The 20,793-nt window shown below is 35.4% G+C and overlaps 1 pseudogene; it reads left to right on the top strand.

The window, feature by feature from the left end:
* Positions 1–10,755: 10,755 nt before the first annotated feature.
* Positions 10,756–20,196, top strand: LOC132056093 (nuclear transcription factor Y subunit C-1-like; annotated as a pseudogene).
* Positions 20,197–20,793: the final 597 nt, after the last annotated feature.

The raw sequence follows: 20,793 nt of genomic DNA, 5'->3' as shown, positions 1-20,793 counted from the left end.
TTCGTCCAAGGGTCATTATTAATAGTAAAAAAATAAAGTAGATATGACTATTTGTGTTATCAAAATCAAGGGCCCCTCCATTCTTAGAGATTTCATTAAATTAAAATATTCCTTGTATAAAAATTTGAGTATTAAATCCTTCTATAAAGACTTGAATATTAAATCAAATAGTTATTGCAACTCCATTAATTGAAGCAATGATTTAGTCGTACATTAACAATCAACTTGCTTCTTTAATTGACCCAATTATTCCCCCAAGGAACCGTGTAACACAAATATGAAAAAAAAAAAATGTATCATCTAATTCGAAGAAATCCAAAAAATATAAAAAAGTAATGACTATTTTTTTTTACTTTAAAGAGGGGCAATGATGTGTAAAATTATCACCATCACAGATGGAAAAGAATAGATCAACGTGTTAATATGAAAATAATTTAATTTCTATTAACTAGTTAACAACTTAACAAAACCCGCTTGCAAAGAGAACAATATGAACAAATTAACGAGGATCAGAAAAAGATTCAATTACTTTCTTCTTATTATTTTCCATATTAATATAGTAAATATTAGCTAACCTAAAAACGGAAGGTGTTTCATATCTTTTTTATTGTTTTCTTAGTAAACCGAATTAGGACGCAAAAATTTACTACATAATCATGTTATTTTAAAAAGAATTTTCGTAATAATTACTAGAATGTTTCCCGTGGCGACTTAACAAAAAAAGAAGAATCAAAAAAAATAAAAAATGAAGATTTTTACATCTTTTTTTTAATTGTGTATTATGAGACATGATTATTGGGAATTAACAGATTAAGAACCTAATTGTTTGAGTAAAAAAATAACTTGGCTAGTCAACAAAATTTCATGCATAGGGAACTTGAGGGAACACGAAGAAATATGAAAAGGGTAAAAGTTAAAACATTATTATGTCATTTAATTAGCAGTAAGTAATTTTAACAACCTTAATATAGGAGGTTAATAGTTAACCTGATTGTTAAGTGAAAGAACTTGGCAAAAAAATTAAAGTTCATAAAAAAGATAACAGTAAATTAAGGTGGTGTCGCTTTTTTAATTTCTTTACAATAGCATGTAATTGAATCAACATATAAAAACATATAGTTCGTGGTATTCATTTTTTCCTGACAACAAAGTTAGGTTATATAAGTTAAATCAAAGAGCCTTTTACCGATTTGTTTAGTTGCAAAAGAATTCAAGGAGAAAACAAGGTACATGAAAAAAGACAACAACACAGCGCGTTCTCTTTGTAGTGATAAAACAAAGCTAAAATATAAAATTTGATTGTAAATTTCGAGAAGAAAACGAGAAATATGAAACAAAAGTTTGAATATTGTTTTAAGTATTACTATTACTTAAATACTACAAATTTTTTTATTTTATGAAATTGTTATTTAAACAAACTTAACACAAATATATAGCTAGTTTAAAATCTAACTGCGTGCAACTAAAACTTGAAAGAAATAACAAGATGTTATTCTCTTCCGAGGATCTGTCAATTTCACTAATTGGATTATGTTTGCAAATAACATGGTAAAAAAAAACATTTATACTCTCTTATAATTATCAATCATAAGCTGATTTTTTTTTTATTACTAATATCTAACTTGAATTAACCTATATCATCATCAAAGAGATGTGTTAACCTCGTGATAATTTTTTTTGAGGGGTACTTGAATAGGAGGGTGGGGCTCATTTTAGCTAAGTGACAGCACGTGCCATACGTGAGTCTTTTCATGTGGCATGACGTAAGGCCTATTTTTATTGTTTTTTAATTTTTTTGGAGAAGCCAATGAACTTCATTCTCCTTCCTTATGTGGGCCCCAGGTAGATACGACTAGTTGTATTATCCATAAGCACTCTCCACTCTTAGTAGGATTTAATTAAATTACATAAAGTATATGGATCCCGTTTACCTTTTTCCCTCATTTGCTTAGTAATTGTACCTCAAGCATCAATCCTAACTCCTTCAAAATCCAGAGAGAAAACGGTCAAAGTGATCCTTAACGTGCATGAGGATTGTACTATCTAGTCCTTTATACATGAAAATCGAACCAAAACGCCTAAAAAAAATCCATTTCTAACCAAATATCTCAATAAAAAAAATGTTACAAAAGCTTTTAAAGAAATATCACAAGTATAAGACTTCACCAGATCTGAGTCGTTAGTGCTATAAATACAGATTTTACTGCGCTATACAAATGTTTCTCTCACCTATAGCGCATTATTTTATCGCGTCATAGACTCCGCCATTTTCCAAAACATTACATTTTCACTCCTTTTTACGTAGTTAATCTTTTTTACGTAGTTTAGCCGTATATTAATCATGCTTTGAGATTCCGGAACTTCAATATTTTATATAGAACTCTAGTTATATTTGTACAATTAATAAAATAGGCTCAACACATCAAGAATACGCAATACTGCAGATTGTCGTTTTAGTGGTTGAAAAGTGCTCAAAGTCCTTTTTTGTTTAAAGACTTGTAGTCATTAGCTTTAAGTTATTTATCTTTTGTGGTTTCGTCTTATTTTTAAATTAATGCTTAACTTTATTTCGAATGCTACGTTTTTTTTTTTTATTATCAATTTAGGATGTGAAACTATAAACAATAATAAGATAATATTTATAAATATGCAAAAAATAGATAATATTTACGATAAATTGTACAACACTAATGTATATACACTATCGAGGACGGGTCCCACATGTAGTATGCCAGACTCATCCCTAGGCCTAAGGCCATACTATCCCCACCGCCCTCACCATCATCTCCATCGCCCTTTTTCCTCTTAATAACCGGCGCCTCCAAGCTCGCCATCATCTCCCCTTCCCCCCCAAACTGCGCGCCCTTAACTAGAACGTGCTTCTTCGGGATCTAGTTCCGCCGGCACGCTAGAACCTCAGCCGAGCTTGTCCGGAAACTCGACCTCTTCCTCGTTCTGGGAGTCGCCACCGCAGCGCTCAAGGATGAAATTGAAAAGTATATAAATATTAGTACCATTTTTATTTATATCAATACATTAACGTTATTTATTTAATCAAACCTCGCGTGTCAACGGCGCCCGAGTAGGCTCCCGAGACGGGTCCGTAGGCTCCGAGGATGAGTGTGGTGGTGAATACGAGGTAATCTCCCCGGACGAGATGCGCTTCGAAGTCCAAGTAAAGGTTATAAAAATTAAATAAATATTTATCTTATATTGAATAAAATTAGTTTTAAGTAAAAACTTACATGCGCCTGTAGTCTCATGCGAAGAAACCGCCCCCCCTACAGTGAAATGCTCCCGAACGGGTAGCTCCTGTGGACCAACTGGCGCCGAATCCTAAAATATGAAAAAAATGAAATAATAAGTAACATACATAGTTAAATAAGTGCTTTAAATAATCAAATATGTATATTAAATATTGACCTTATATTGAATAAAACTAATTTTAATAAAAAGCTTACATGTGGCCTCGGACAAACACGAAGACATCAATAAGCCTACGGTGTGCCCATGAGAAAATGCCTCGAGTGGTTGGCTCACGTGGTTTACGGGCGCGAATCCTAAAATATAAAATATTACTAAATAATGAGTAACATATATATATTTAAAAAAAAAAAAATTTAAAGGAACAAATAAGTATTTTAAATACTAACCGGGATCAAAAACTCATCGAAGTCAAGAATCCTAGCTCCCTTTAAATTCCTCAAAAGCCGCTCATCAGCTAATGAAACGCGTAACGCCGCCCAATCAACGTTATCACGCTCCTCCATGTATGCATGCCCGCTACGCTACGAAGACCCGGTATCTCGGCAAGAGCGCCGGCCAGAACGTAGGGGAGTCTCCAGCGAGCGCCACCGACCCCGGAACGGCTGACGGACGACTAGACCGCGAACGCCCTTTTCGAATGGATCGGCCATCATCCGCTCATCTACTGGGATGGGCGTCCTCCACCATCGTCCTCTAGGCAGCTGCCAGCCGTTCTCTACGAGCCACGGTGTCCTCCTCGGCATCGGCGGCCCTCTCGCGACGGCCTCCTCCTCTCGGGAGCACCGGGTCCTCCCTCTCGTTTGCCCGCTCGATACCCTTAACAAAATTTCGCCAATTCGTTTTTCGCCCTCGCCGGATTTCCACCCCGATATCTCGACACCCCCCCCCAAAACCCCCCCCCCAAGCCTGTGGTAAGGTGGGAAAGCCCAAACCCCCAAAACCCTAAACACCGGATTTACCACCACCGATTTGGTTTAAATTTTTAAAAAAATTTTTTTTAAAAAAGTAACAATTAAAATTAAAAAATCTAAATCATAAACCCTTCCAATTGCCCGACGCCCGCAAGGCCCCGATCCACATCCCTGGGGGGCGCAAAGGGCCGGGGGCGCACACCGCCGGAGGGTTTGGGGATACCAACCGATTTCGCTCACCTGGGAGTCAACTGGCCGACCACCGCTAAAGTGGCCGACCACCTGTTCTCCCAACGGTGGAGTTGGACATCCATAAAAGCCAAAAAATCATCATTAACGGCAGCCCGATCGTCTCGCTGGTAGTGTCGAAGCTCATGACGGACATCAGGGGGTATATCGTCCCACACCGTACGACACGCCGGGCGTGATCCCTCTACGATGTCCAGGTGCGTATCAATGGACACCGCGACCTCCAAACCCCCCCGACCCGCCCTACAGGCGGCGGCAAACCATCTAATATAGCCGAGCAGTACAACGTCCATATAAATAGTTGCATAACATATATATACAAATACAAATCAAGATCACCAAGTAGAAAAGATGTTTAATTAAATTATTAATGTAAATTTAAATAGTTTTACCGCATCGTCCGTCACATGTGATCAAGTCGGTCCTGAATGAAAGAATGCCGTGGTGCGTATCCACATCTCGATCAAAACCCGCCGTCCACCTCTCGCATAAGGCATGTCAATCTCGATATGATGCCCAGTACGGCCGAAAGGCAAAGATCCTCTCCCACGCCCATAACTGTAAGCGATATTAGAAAATACGATTTTTTAGTCGTCCTTTCAAGAGGTTTGTTTACATTAAAGGAACACACACTTGAAATATTACCTGGAGAAGAGAAAAAAATTCACACACATCTCTCGACAAGACCAATAAGACGCCTCTGGCATGTATCCGTAAAGATACACGCTCAAAACAAAGACCACCCTCACTCGTAGTCTCCCAAGCGGTCCGTATGCTCCAAGAAAACCAAATAACGTAAACCGACAAAAGCGAGTTCGATGAGTTCGGAATAAGATGCCCCCGAATATAATAAGTGCAAGAAAGGCACTAAGTCGACCCGACTATGTCACGACGTCAACATCGGGCCCGCGCGGGTGCCGTCCACAACAGGCTCGTACCGCATTGGCTCCATCTAAGCCCCGCAAGTGCAGACCTCCACATCCGAACTCCGAACGCGCCCCGATATCCGGGCCGAAGATGCGCACGTGTCTCTCGCCCTCCACCGCACCACGGCCGTGACGAGCGAGCCTAGCTTCACACGCAATGAAGAGCGTCTCCAACACCGAGGGCGTGGGGCGCTCACCGTAAGAGCCCACGCTCTGCCGCCTACCGAGTGTCCCCATAGTGGCTTTCCATCTTCTTCCAATCCAAAGCGACTGACCTCCACATCCCGGTGTAATCGTGGCCCCGGTGATCATCGAGCCGGGTGAGCACGGAAGGTATGTGTCACGCCCCGAACCATGGCTCCGAAACACGGCACTCGGTGCCGTGCGTGACCGAGCGAACCATGCCATCATGAGGCATGCATGGCCAAATATAGCATGAACGTGATGAGCTTTTATAAACACGAGATGTCCAATCATGTTTGTTTAAATCCCGAAATAACATAAGTTGAGCGAAAAGATGGCTAAACGTACACGCAACATAACTAAATCGACTAGTCTATGAAACCGCCGTGAACCGAAAAACATATCTCCAACACGCAAACCTTCTTTAAAGAATGACAATGTCTAACACCCGGGCGCGGGGGGTGCTCACGTAAAAGAGCGGCGTCGTCACCTCCGTACCATCGGAAACGGAGCAGCTAGGACACATTGAATATGTGGGTATGTAAAGCAACTAAAAGAAATAACATATGGGATAATCGTGATAAGAACCGAAACCGAAACTCCGGGTACGAATAAGAAACATCGTACATATATATAACTTGCAAAAACACATAGTAGGGAGAGCATTCCATAAACGCCGTGATATCACCACGGTGACGTGGAGTCCGGTACCTCGCCCGTGACCATCGAGCCCCATATCATGTACGGCGGTAACGTGCCCGAGGATCCATCGAGCCCTAGGGGGAGCGATCCTTTTCATACGGATGGCTACGTAGTTTCGAAAAAGCCTTCTCGTACAAACTCCCAAAAACATGAACATTATAGTCTTGAAGCCCATGATTTTCGTAAAACTTGTACTTAATTAATTAATAATTTGTAGGGAACATGGTTTCATGAAATAACTGTAAACATGGTATTATAAATAACTTGTATTTAATAATCTTGAGTCATGGTATGAACATAGTTATAAAATACAATTGCATGAAAACTTGTAGATAGTATTCATGGAATAAGCATTTTTATTTAAAGACATGATGGAATACAAGATTTTTTCATGGATTAATTACTCAATAATCATGAATATTAAGAACTCAATGATGGAATTATAACAATTCATGTAATATAATCATGAATTAGTTATCATGAGCATGGTATAAAATTTTTAAAATAATCATAATTTATGGATTCGAGGCGAAAACAATGATTTTCCCACAAATAGTAACTCTACATTTTGCTCCAAACTTGAATCAAAGATTTTAACTTTGATGAATTTATGAAAATCTTGAAGAACCTTAGATGGCTATTTCTTGAAAACCCCTTTAAATGATGATTTTTTTTTAACATATATATTCACGCTTTGACTTGGAATGATTAGAGTAGGCTTACCTTGGTGTTCTTGATGATGGGAGAGAATATAACTTGTTCCTGTGATGAAGTGAAAAAGTTAAAACGAAGTTTTATAATTATATTATCCATTTTACGCCCTATTTTACGTCCAAAGAAAATTCTAACCGTATGTCTTACCGTACATCCATTCCGTGAATTGGGCAATGGCCAATTTTACGGTCCGGCCCATAATTTTTGGGGCCTCATAATTTTTTTATCCCGTATATTCTACCGTATATGTTAATTTATTTTAGTAAAACGGGCATAACTTTTTGTACGACTTTGACCTCCACAATATACCGTTCGAAAGGTATTTCAAAGATCTACAACTTTCAAGAATGAAATTTTCCCAAATTCTTTATGTTTTTCCGTATACTCATTTTAATTGAGACGTGCGCAAACTCAAAAAACACGCTTAAAGATTGCTATTCCTTTGCTAAAGGACTCTTCTCATGTCTTTATTGGGTTTCAAACTCCATTTATACACTACTCAAAATTCATGATACCCTTGTCTTATGAGTCAAATCCTAGCCCGAATGCACGAGGTGTTACAATCGAATGTGGGGAACATTTGGATCCATGAAAAAGTCCCAAAACTAAATTAGTCATTATTCTTGAAAATGAAAGATAAATTATATTAACTAATTAATAATTTGTAGGGAATATGTGAATTATGTAATATTATATCTTGTGAATAATTAACATGCGATATGCAATAAATTTAATATGTGATAGTAAAACATATGTGATGGCAAAGATTTTTAAGTTAATTACTTTTGAATAATGTGATGGCAAAGAGTTGTTAAATTAATTAGTTTGGGAATCGAAATTCAGCAGTAATATTCGTCGACCACATATTTTCCTACAAACTTTACATTTTTTTCGTTAGCTTATGTATTTATGAAAAGAAGAACTTTAACTATTCTTTTTAAGATAATCTTTTTTTATTTAACATATATATTCACTCTTTTAAAATTATATAGACTAACATTTCATAATTATTTACAACTTGTTTGGATGGTTGTTACCTATTGTATTATATTATGTTGTTAGTTTAAATAAAATATTTGCTTTGATTGTTACTTTAATTTTATTGTTAAAAATTAACGACGAAAGGTCATATTTTATATAACCGCCGATTTGGTCTATACAATACAACACAATACGATAAATGTCAAAACAATACATAACAATCATCCAAACAAAGTGTTAACAACATAATAATTCATTACCAATCAACTTCTTTCAATTCATAAAAAATATTTAACAACTAATAAATTCATAATCAATATTTAACAAATAATCAATTAACAAAATAATAATTCATTAACAATTCATAAATAATTAACAAATTAACAACTCATAAACATATAACAAATTAACAATTCATAAACATTTAACAAATTAACAATTCATAAACATTTAACAAATAATGAATTAAACAACAAAAAAAATCTTTAAAAATAGACTTTAAACAAGAGCAAAAAAAAAAAATTGATTTTTTTTATTTTGGAAAATAGCAAGGATTATATGTTAAGCATGCTTAGAATATAATGTATATAACAAAATAGTAACAAAAGTTCATAGTAGAAAACCTTAATCGAAGATTTTTTGTTATTTTAATCGAGTTGTACACGCTTTTTCCCAAAATTCGAACTTAGAATCTTGCTCCTTGACTTGAATATAACACGAGAATATAAACTTTTCGACAATTTAATAAAAACGATCCAAACAAATGTGGGGACCAACTTATCGCCTCCATTCGTTTTCCAATTTTTTTTTTTTGCTTTGGAGGGACCGGTCATAAAAATATTTAACAACTAATAAATTATATATCAATATTTTACTACCGTGCTATAGGTGAGAGAAAAAGTCCTATAATTATTATAAAATAATGCGCTATAGGTGAGAGAAACATTAACAAATTAACTATACCTATTCGTATCCGTAAATTATAATTCATAAACATTTTACCGCAAATTAACAATTTTTGTAACATTTTTTTTTTAATTGGGGTATTTTGGTTCAAAATGGTTTTTTTTGGGGGCATTTTGGTTAGGACTTTTATACATACCCCGCAATCGAAAGAATCTTTAAAAAAAAAAGTGATTATTTTAATACTATCATCTATACCATGAAATTAAAATAGTATGTATAGAAAAAGTAATCATTTTAGTCCTTCATATATACCACGTAAATCGAAAATAAAAAAAAAGTGATCATTTTAGTCCAACCTTAAAAGTATTTTTGTAAGTAAAAAATGGGATACGTTTAACCACCAACTCACGTGGGCCACATAAAAACATAAAAAACGGAGTGAAATCAAAACCTATATAATGAGAAGAAAGCTCAACTTTGCTACCTTTAATGCAAACTCTTGTACCAATAATCAATGTATGTTCTTCCTTTGCAACCGTAAATTAATTGTAACTTTTGGCAAGTACAGAAACTACAAAACAACAATAACATAGCAAGTGCAATCCCATAAAATGAGTCTGGAAAGAATAGAGTGTACGCATTTCTTACTCCTACTTTGAGAGGTAGAGAAACTACTTCGTAACAACGAAAACTATGTTATAAGGAAAGAAAAAATGTATATACTCCATTGTTGCAGACTTAGACACAAATGATAGCGAAAGGAAAAGATAGTTTTACTTCCTTCAAAGTACTTTTGTTTTGACATTACTTTTAAGGTTTAGGACTATAATGATCATATATTAAGGACTATTTTGATTACATACATATACGCAGAAGGATAAAAGAACTATTATTTCTATACATTAAGTACTATTTTGATTACATGATATATATATATATATATATATTACTATTATATATAAGAGGGAATGTGAGGACTTTTGTAGTCTAATTTCCCAAATTTTTAAAAACTTTTCATTAATTACTTTTATGTCCTAATTTTATTTATTTAAGTCAATTTTTTTGTTTTTTTGTTTTTAAATCGTTTTTAAAAAATTCGAACTACTTTTGTAAAACTTACAATAATTTTCAAATTTTTTTAAAACTTTTTATTAATTACTTTTAGAAATCTTATTTATTTATGTCAATTTTTTTGTTTTTGTTTTTAAAGGTACTTTTCAAAAGCCTATCGAACCTCCTACCTCATTTTTCAAGTTCTTTGATTTTAACTTTTGGCAAGTCGATATCCGCATTAACATAACCAATTAATCAGATAAATGCACCGCATCGCGCCCTATTCGAAGCGCTTCCTCCAAAGATTTTTTCATATCCATGTTCAAACCCCTAATCCCCGATTAAGAGGGAGAAAACTATGTTAAATTATGTATTTGTCTTAAAAGTTCATTAACTATGTATAGATTATTTATTTAGAAGCAAATAACTAAAATTAGATACATAAGTTATAATTCAAATCTGCTCCAAATTTGATTTGAATTAAATAATTTCATCAAAATGGAAGTTAAAATATTAAAATAATTAAAATTATTTTTTATATAACTATATATCGCGACTATATATATATATATATATATATATATATATATATATATATATATATATATATATATATATAAAGGACTAAAACGAATACTTTTTCTATATATTAAGGAGTATTTCAATTACATGATATAATTAAAGGACTAAAATAATCCAACCCCTTAGTTAAGGACCATTTTGATGGTTTGCTCAAAATCCAAAATTATAGATTTAGAAAATCAGTAATTAGTGTTTTCTGATGTGTATATATAGAGCACAGCACAGCTACAACAAGTGTTGTCCCATTTCTGTGTGTCTCTGTGTTCGTTCGTTCATATAGGAAAAATCGCCACCACCCCGTCTAAAACGCAATGGAAAACAACCCTTATCAATCGGCAGCTGCGGCTGAGGAATCTTACGACTCTCTCCTTGATAAACAGGAGGAGCAGCTTGAGATGTTTTGGAACTACCAGCGACAAGAAATTGAGAACGTTAACGACTTCAAAAACCAACAACTTCCCCTTGCCCGTATCAAGAAAGTCATGAAATCTGACGAGGATGTGCGTATGAATATGATCTCTGCTGAAGCACCCATATTTCTTGCAAAAGCATGTGAGCTCTTCATTCTGGAACTCACCATTCGTTCTTGGCTTCGCGCCGAGGAAAACAAGCATCGGATTCTTCAGAAGAGCGACATCGAGACGGCGATTGCTCAGGATGATACTTTTGACTTCCTTTTGACGTTATTCACAAGGAAGGGGCAATGCTTCAGCCTGCTGTTGACCCTTCAATGTACGTTCAGCCTCCACCATCGCAGGCGTGCCAGGCTGCTAGTGGACAGGGTAATCTTGATGAGCAAAGGTAACTTTGTCATCCCCTTAAGATTTGGGTAAGCTACGGTTAGAAAATCAAATTTTGTCATATGGAATTGCCTTTTTCATTTTCCTGAAAGGTGGTAACGTAACTTTACTCTGTTGATGAGCAGTTGAGATTGTATTTGTTTTTTAAAAACTGCATTTTTTGTTCTTTGTTTAAATTTCACTATCTCACATAGTAGTAGCAGCTATTTTGGGGTTTTAATCTCGTTAGGTAAAGTGGGAATAAATTCATTACTAATTCAGAGTATGTCTTATAGGAAAGTAAATCCACAGCAAGTCCGAAGAGCTAGGATAGTAGGATTTGGCTAGCTATAACCATTTCTTTTCTCCCTTTATGTCATTTTTATGTTGTTTGCGTAAATGCCAAGAAAGAGAAACCAGGACAGCTATGGTACCAGATATTTGGCGCTTTTTGCGTGAATAGTTAGCGCGTCAACTACTTTCTCTATATACAATCAGACCTATCTATAACAACATCCTTATACAAGTGCACCTCACTATAAAAGCCAAGTTTTTCTCAGAACCGATTTTTTATGTTGTATATCACCCCTCTATAACAACTTTTTAGCTATACCAACAACAACTATCTTTATAACAATTCGCTCTTTGTAAAATTACCCCTCTATAACAACTATGTTCTCTTTTGGTACAACAACATGCCCAGTGAAGTCCCACAAGTGGGTTCTAGGGAGGGTAGGATGTACGCAGACCTTACCCTTACCTTTTTGGGGGTAGAGAGGCTGTTACCGGTAGACCCTCAAAGACAAGGACAAGCAGTCAAAAGCAGTATATAAAGCCATGAAAAAAATACTCTCTGATGTTGATAAATGAGATCCCAATAAACACAATATTTTGTCAACTAAATTATTTGTAATATTTATTATGTTCAACATATCCCTATAGATAACTAAAGTGTACAGTATAAATGTTAATTTAGGAGGTACCTGGTGAATATTGGCTCGGACGACCTCATTCTTAGAAATGTTATCTTAGTTAAAGTAAGTTGAGTTGCAAATGCCAAAAATCACGTGTTAGCAGCATAAACGTGAATGCTGTTTAGGTTGCCAAATATCTCAGCGAACATCACATTTGGACCGGTGAAATCTGATATGTCTTGTTTATAGTCTAGCCACTTGATGGTGACTTTGCCACCAACGTTGTGCTTTCTTTCTTTGATGCTGAACTTATCATTGTAACAACCTCTATCTACACTTCCCCTATTTATCCCTTCCCTCTCTTTTTTTTTTTTTTTTTTGGTTTAGACTCTCATAATTAATGAGCTATTCATATGCATTAATCCGGTTGTACTCATATTGTTTCACCCATTTTTGGTTTGGCATGTCTTGATTTGTCTGGTTTGATGTTGGCATCTTAGTTCTTAGATGACCTATGCTTGCTAACGTTAAATATGTAGTGTCTAAATTGTTTTTTTCTTACCCGCAGTTCTATTTATGGTTGCAGTTTCTTGATGATGTTCTATTTGCTAGGCTAAGCAGCTAATTATTCTATTTAGTACTTGTTTGCTGTAGTTTCGATGGTTCTGTTTGAGGATACAAGAATCTGGTTTCTCATTCATATGGTTCAATCATTATTTTTTTGTAATAATTTTTCTGTTTGATTTTGCTGCAGTTAAGGATGATGTTCGCCGCTGATCCGGATGTTTATTGGCACAAAAATGCTATTAGTTACTAATGCTACAGGTCCTCTCAAATGTGAACGCCCCTTATTGGTACTGTCCATGGATACTGGCTTAAGTGTAATGACTAATCCCTTGGTCGTCGTCTTTTCTGTCTAAAACTGTGTAGTTTATCCGAATGCTTATGGAGTTCTGGTTTTCAGTATTACTATAAACTGACCTTTCGACCTGCATAAAAATTCTGTAGGTTACTTTAATTAGTTCTCTTTCTGCGCTATAGTGTTTTGACTATTGTCCGCGTGCTATACTTGGATGGTGGATCCACCAAGAGTTATCGTCAGTGGGATGACTAGTAAACCTAGTGGGCACCGAAGAGTGTAGCCTAGTAATTGAATTAGGTTACTTCAATCTCTTCCCGAAGTAATTGAATATTAGTCAATTTGATTTCATAGAGGAGTAGATTAAACTCTCGAAATCCTCCTTTATTTTTTCCCTCTCTTGATCCCCTTTTCTTTAGGGTAAATCTATTTGACTGAAGAGGAAGGGGAAGAAAATGGAAAAAGGAGGGATTATGTCCCACTACTTATCACGATTGTAAAGGAACATAGCGTTCCCTCTTAATAATTAATAGCAGCACATTGTTTCCATATCTCACATAACTACTTTCTATTTGAATGCTTTGCATATTAGTTGCAGAAAGTTCACTTTTTGCATTACACTGGTTTAGCAACTAGTGGAAACTTCCATCTTCATCCAGCAGAAACCCTGTCAAATGGGTTTTCTTCTCTTAAATGGACAATAGAGCAGCTATTGCTGTACTTAATAAATATGCCTAGAACATGGTTCTCTATTTAGAGCACTTTAAAGAATATAGAAAACAACACGCCCTACTGCAAGCTGTTTGAAGAAATGGAGAATGCATTTGTTCCTTCTCTTCCTTACAAGTCTTGTCTGCTTCAGTCATTTGTCAGTGAATGTAAAGAGATAATAGCTTTAACTTTCAGCATTTTAGGAGGTTTTGCGAAAAGACACAATAGTTTGTCTGTATGTGATCACACAGGCTGGAAAGAATCAGATAAAGAAAAAAAGTTGTAACTGATAGTTAGAGTTCTGTTTTTGGACAGTATCTGAGTGAAGAAGTTCTCTAAGCATAAATTACTATGCAAATTATTACAGAGAACACTGGTTTTCACTCAGATACAATGTTCCTTCCAGCTTTGGTTAATCAGAAGACACTAAATCAGAGCTCATTTTTGCTGCAGATTTGTAGTCTAAGACCTTAAATCTTTGGTGCAAAAGCATCGAGTAATACAACTCTCTTTTCACAGCAGTAGCAAAACATGGCTAAATCACATATCGGTCATTAAAACTTTACACCAGATTCTTAATCTTCAACTCAGTACTAACTTCATTGTCACTAAGACAGCTGGAAAAGTTAAGGTAAATGAAAACTAAGGACTTCATTCTGGAAAAAGGAGGAAAAAGAAAAACTTCATAAATAGTATTTTCAGTTTGATATTCCAAAAGAAAAGGGAGTTAGTAGATGGTGATCTGAATATTTGTATTTGCACCTTCACCAAAAAACAAAGAGAATTATCTGCAAGGCTATTTTTTTTTTCCCCCCATATTTACTTGCTTTCTTCTAAAAAGAAAGATACTAAGTTTATGCCCCTAGGGGTAAGTTCAATTGGCAAAGGATGAGGGACTTGTGTCTTAGGTCACAGGTTCAACCCTCGTGCCAAGTGAATAACTCTGGTATTTAAGTGGAGAAGGGTAGAAGGGTGAGCCCATCATCCCCGAGTTTACAAGGCTGCGGTTGGCTCAAAAGGGTCAGCTCCAGATGAATATATCGGTCAACAAAAACATACAAAAAAGTAAAGGCTACTAAATTTACTAAATCTGAAATAGATTCTAGATATTATCATATTAAGGTGAAATCTAATATGAATCCTATCTATTCAAGGAAGTATAATTATAGTCAAAAGTTGAAAACTTTTCTGGCGATGTGATCTAAAAGAAAGAAGAAAATATAAGGAAAAAATTTAGCAAGGAAAATTACAGTTACTGTATATAACCCAAAAACTAATTTATTAAATTTTATTCTCTGACAACAACATATCCAGTGTAATCCCACAATGGCGGGGTCTGGGGAGGGTAGTGTGTACACAGACCTTACCCCTACCTTGTACACGTAAAAAGGCTATTTCCAATAGAACCTTGAGTCAAATAAAGCATAAACACAACATTTATGGAAACATACACAGTAACAACAACAAGATAGTAAGGAAACCGAAGTAGAAGAGACAACAAGTAGTAGTAGAAAACTAAGAATAAGAAATGCGAAAATAATAAAAGACGCAAATAATACCATCGTTAAGGAAAAGCAAGACGCGTATCTACTTACTACTAGCCTTATACTCTAATCTTCACCCAGCACACCCTCCTATCTAGGGTAATGTACTCGGTAAGCTGAAGACTTCTCATGTCCTGAGTCTTGACTGATCACCTCTCCCCAATACTTCTTCGGCCTACCTTCAACTCTCTTCAGACCCTCCATCGCCAGCCTCTTATAGCTTCTCACCAGAGCGTCTGTGCATCTCTCTTGACATGTCCAGACCATCTTAGCCTCGCGTCCCGCATTTTGTCCGCCACGGAGGCCACTCCCACCTTGTCCCGAATATCTTCATTTCAGATCATATCTCCCCTGGTAAGCCCACACATCCATCTTAGCATCCTCATTTCGGCAATTCTCATCTTCTGGATATGCGAGTTCATGCTGGCCAGCACTCCGCCCATACTACAAAGTCGGTCTAACCATTACTTGGTAGAAACATGGTTAAATTTTATTCTCCTAATCACCATGAACGCATTCTTGAAAAAGGAGGAAAAAGAAAAATTGCATAAATAGTAGTATTTTTAATTTGATATTCTAAAAAGGAAAGGAAGTTAGTAGATGGTGATCTGAATATTAGTATTTGCACCTTCACCAAAAAACCAAAATAAATATCTTCAACATAGATGTTTTTCCATATTTACTTACTTTCCTTTAATAAGAAAGTTACTAAGTTTACTAAAGGGATCAGGCACAGAAATACACCTAAATAGCGAATTGCCAACTACATATCCTATGACCTCCCTTGAACTTATATTTATTTTTTCCTATTATTTACCCCTTCACTAATTGCCTAGTAAAGAAAATAAGTTAAAACGCAGCATAACAAATAAGCTAAAACGCAGCATAAGCAAACACGTGCTTATTCAAAACTAAAAAAGGGATTTCGATGTCTTTTTTAATTTGATTCTTTCAAATCCAAATGATTGGACCCTTGTCCTCTCTCAAAAGGGTAATGAAGAGCGACATTTCAATGAAGTGTTTCAGAAAAATAAATTAAAAGAAATGGAGATTGTAACAGTGAAAGGAGGACAAAGGGTTTGAGAGAGGATGAGGATCCGATCGTTTGGATTTGAAAGAATCAAATGAAAAAACACAGTATGACTCCTTTTTTTAGGTCTAGAATAAGTGCGTGTTTGCACATGCTGCATTTTAACTTATTTTCTTTAGTGGGTAATTAGTGAAGAGGGTAACTAATACGAAAGAAAATAAGTTCAAGGGGTTGCTGGAACCCTCGCATAGTTTAGGTGTGTAGTTGACAATTTTGCCATAGTTTAGGCGTGTTTCTATGCCTTATCTCTTTACTAAATCTGAAATAGATTTTAGGTGTTTAGGATGAAATCTATCTGAATTCCTATCTATTGAAGGAAATATAATTATAGTCAGAACTTGCCCCAGGATGTGATTTCAAAGACAAAAGAATATATAAGGAAAAAAATTTAGCAAGTAAAATTACAGTTAATGCATATATCCCAAAGATATTTTTCTCTCTCCAAATCACAGAAAATTGGATTATTTAACTATGGTTAAAGCTTAATCATGGCAAGGGTTTAACTTCTACTAACCCCCCTCCCCGAACTATAAAAGATAAAAAAAAAGAGGCCCAGGCCAAACCTGAAAATATTACTTTAAATTCAAGGAGAACAAAACTTTTTTCCTATTTTTTTCAAAAAATGGTTTTGCCAGCCAAAATTGCAGATTCCTGTAGGGTTTGTCTGTATAGCTAGAAACCGGGGAAAGAATTTTTTTTTGGTGGAAATTTAACAGTGACTCATTCTATGTGATTCACCATTGCTTCCTTTTGTAGGTATACTAGTTTTAATCAAATGCTACTGCATTTTTTTCGTGCACTCGGATTCCTGTAACTGTTTTCTGCATTTGCTTTTGCGAAGAAGATGATTTCTGCGTTGGCTTATGTATATACATGTTATACATATGTATGTGCATGTATTTTTTGTGTGTTTATATGTATATCTGTGTTCATATATATATATATATAACCCTTCCTTTTCCCTTTTTAATCTGTCTTGATTATCGATTACTTTGGAATTCAAGGGATTTAGTTATCTTGCTGAATTCATGTCCTTTTTTTAAATCAAGTAATTCATTAATCATGTCCTGTTATGTTAATTCAACGCTTTAGAGTCTTTTATAGATACTTCTAATTAATACTTTTTTAAAGTCTATTTGAGTGATGAATGCTTTTGTTTTTGAAGCTTTGATTGTGAGATTCTGTTCTAGATTTAGGGGTGAAAGTTTTTACAAAAAAAGAAAAAGTGCCATTTTTGAAGTGTCTGATCTGAAATTCTGCAATTTCTGTAAAAGGAAGTAGATTTTTCAGAGTCATAAATTGGTATCTATTATTTGTCAGTTTAGAATGGTTTAAGAATGATGAATTAGGATGTCTATTCCAGCTGTCGAATTTTACTTTATTTTTGGACAAAATAATTAATACGGAGAATGAATGTAGCCAATCCTAATTCGTTTGGCTTGATGCTTTTCTTGTTCGTGAAAATAGATCTCAGGAGAAATCTGTATAATCAACTTTATTTGTACAAATGGTACTTCGAGCATGAAATGAGCATGAAGAGATGTATCTGCGGTTTCATAGCATATTCAGTTACTATTTATGTTCTGAGAGAAACTTGAATGATGTTGTAAATTGCTTTTTGCGCCGTTGTAATTTAGGTTTTCAAAAGGTCGGTAATTCAGTTTGTCGGTTTCACATGATTGTTTGACCAGTTTCCTGTAGATTTCGTCACATCATAGGAGAGAAAGTTCAACGGAAGATGCTTATATTTTGTGGCTGGAACGAGTGTCCTGATCTTGTCGTTACTATGTCCTATTGTACCGAGAATGTTATTTTTCACCTTCTCCGTCAGTTTGGTTTTGTTTTTGGCTTCTTAAACATTTCATGATCTGGTGTGAAGTTCAATTTTTATTTTCTGTCAAATGGAAAGATTGTTGAGAAGTTTCTCAATACGAAACTTATGAAATTCGTAGACAAGCTAAGAATGCTCGTCTCATTTCTGTCGGTTCTTACTTCCGTTTATCCGGAGTCCTTTACATTTTGGCAAATTGATGAAATATATTTGATTTTTGCGGAAATAAGAAAATGGAGATTCTCAATAAACATGGTTAGATTTAGAAGGTTATAAGCAATTATTTCAATAAATGGAATGGCATCATGGTTATAGATTTAGAAAGGTCTAATAAAGCTAATTCAATAGATCGAACGGTATACTGATTGACATTATTGTAAGTTTTCCTCTGCTATATCAATACCTTTGTGCTTTCTGATGTTCGTGGTAACCAGATAGTGCATTAATTCCTGTTATCTATAAAAATGTAATCAAACTGATAGTTCCACGCTTAATCCGGCTTGCCTTTCTTTTGCAAGTCGTTATTACTTTGCATTACTAGTACCCTTTTTTCTTTTATGGTATTATTTCCCGCTTAATTTATGGTTTTCCTGATTGGTATTTTTGTAATGTTTGTATTCTAGGGTTTGAAGAAGACAGTTCTTCTCCATAATTAAGTAAATGACTGTTCTTGATCCTTACTTCCATGATTTTGACAAGGATAGAACGGCAAAATCTTTTGATGATAATCAAGTCTGGGCTGCTTATGATGATGGTAATGGCATGCCGCACTATTATGCTACGATTCACAACGTGATCTCTAAAAAGCCATTTAAAGTGCAATTCAGCTGGTTGAACTCCAAAAACAACTCTGAACTTGGCCCAATGAACTGGGTTGGACCAGCGGAGATTTCAGGGTTGCAGTGGATGCTTTCTTTGTATAATGATAATAATAAGCTAAATGGTATATTGGCTGATGAGATGGGTCTGGGAAAGACTTTGCAGGTGAATATATTTACCCTTTCATCCAACTTAGTGTCCTGCTTTACCCTGTGGGTTGGATCCTTATAACTATAAGCGGGTCAAACGCGTGAAAGAAAAGTTAAACATTATCGAACAACATGCTAAAATTGAAACAGAGGGAATACATATTATTACACCAACTTCAGGGTACTACATTTCTTACCAGATGATGAGTAACTTGTGGTTTAGTGATATGCTTCTTATTTCATTCTCTTTGTCTCAACAGGTTATGGCATTAATTGCTCACTGGATGGAATTCAAACGAAACTATGGACCGCATCTTGTAATTGTGCCAAATGCAGTTCTAGTTAATTAGAAGGTTGGTAATCAATTGCTGTTGATGGTGTGTCTGTCTGGTTTCCCTTGGTACTTATTCTATATTTCCAGAATGAGTTTCTCAATTGGATTCCATCTGCGTCGTGCATTTTCTATGTTGGTGGGAAGGATCAAAGATCGAAGTTATTTTCGCAGGTAAGATGCATTCATGCTGATGAAATTTACTGAGGCTTAAGTTATTGAACTTGCTATTGAATGTTCCATATTCTTCTACTTCTTGTAGGAAGTTGTGCAATGAAATATAATGTTCTCGTCACTACATACGAGTTCATCATGTATGATCATGCTAAACTTTCAAAAGTCCATTGCAAGTATATAATAATTGATGGAGCATATAATAATTGATGAAGCGCAACGTATGAAGGACAGGGAATCAGTTCTTGATCGTGATCTTGACAGATATCAATGCCAAAGGCGCTTACTTCTCATGGAAACACTGTTGCGGGTGCATTGCGTCTATCATTGCTTATGTTCAGATCTATGTTCTTCGGCTTATGTTTGGATCTGCATTACTGCCATAAGTTTATTGCCTATGTCCTACTTCTAACTAGGCTATGCTAGTTTAGGATGCTAACAAAACTATTCAAGCCTGAGCCCAGTTGCTCAATTGTCTTAAAACTTGCACATATATAATGGTATATCTTTTGAATTCAGTCGCATGCCGCTCCATTGGAATTTAATTGGTTGTAACTGTGCTTCTAGTCTTGATAGCTTTGTGAATCTCTTTGGAAGGAAAATTGTGGTCCAGCAATATATTATTGCTAACAATCACAATTCATCATCGAGACCTTAGTACAGCTAAAGGAAAGACCCCTGCATGAGGTTTTAAGTGTCCTGTTTTAGTAGTGCCTATGCAGAGTTACATAGACAATAAAAAATGAATCTTCGCAGTTTTGTCCTTGGCTGGAGTTTTTTTGCCATATGATCTTAAACATGGTTCATTGGTTAGCGGTTACAACTGGGTGCTTATTTTCCTTTTGACCACGTGAACTCTTTCTTTCTTATCCCATCTTGTCTTAACTTCCGTAGCCTATGGATTAACATAAGAGAATTTGTTTAAATGTGTTTGATGCAGAATGATCTGAAGGAATTCTGGTCACTTCTAAATCTACTACTTCCAGAAGTATTTGATAATCGCAAAGCATTTCATGATCGGCTCTTTAATCCCTTTCAGAAAGAAGGTTCAACACACAATGCTGAAGATGACTGACTTGAGACTGAGAAGAAGGTCGTTATTATCCATCGACTTCACC

This window comes from Lycium ferocissimum, chromosome 5 (genome assembly GCF_029784015.1).
Source record: "Lycium ferocissimum isolate CSIRO_LF1 chromosome 5, AGI_CSIRO_Lferr_CH_V1, whole genome shotgun sequence".
NCBI lineage: Eukaryota > Viridiplantae > Streptophyta > Magnoliopsida > Solanales > Solanaceae > Lycium > Lycium ferocissimum.
Note: the sequence above shows the minus strand (reverse complement) of the source record. Positions and strands in the feature narration are given on the sequence as shown.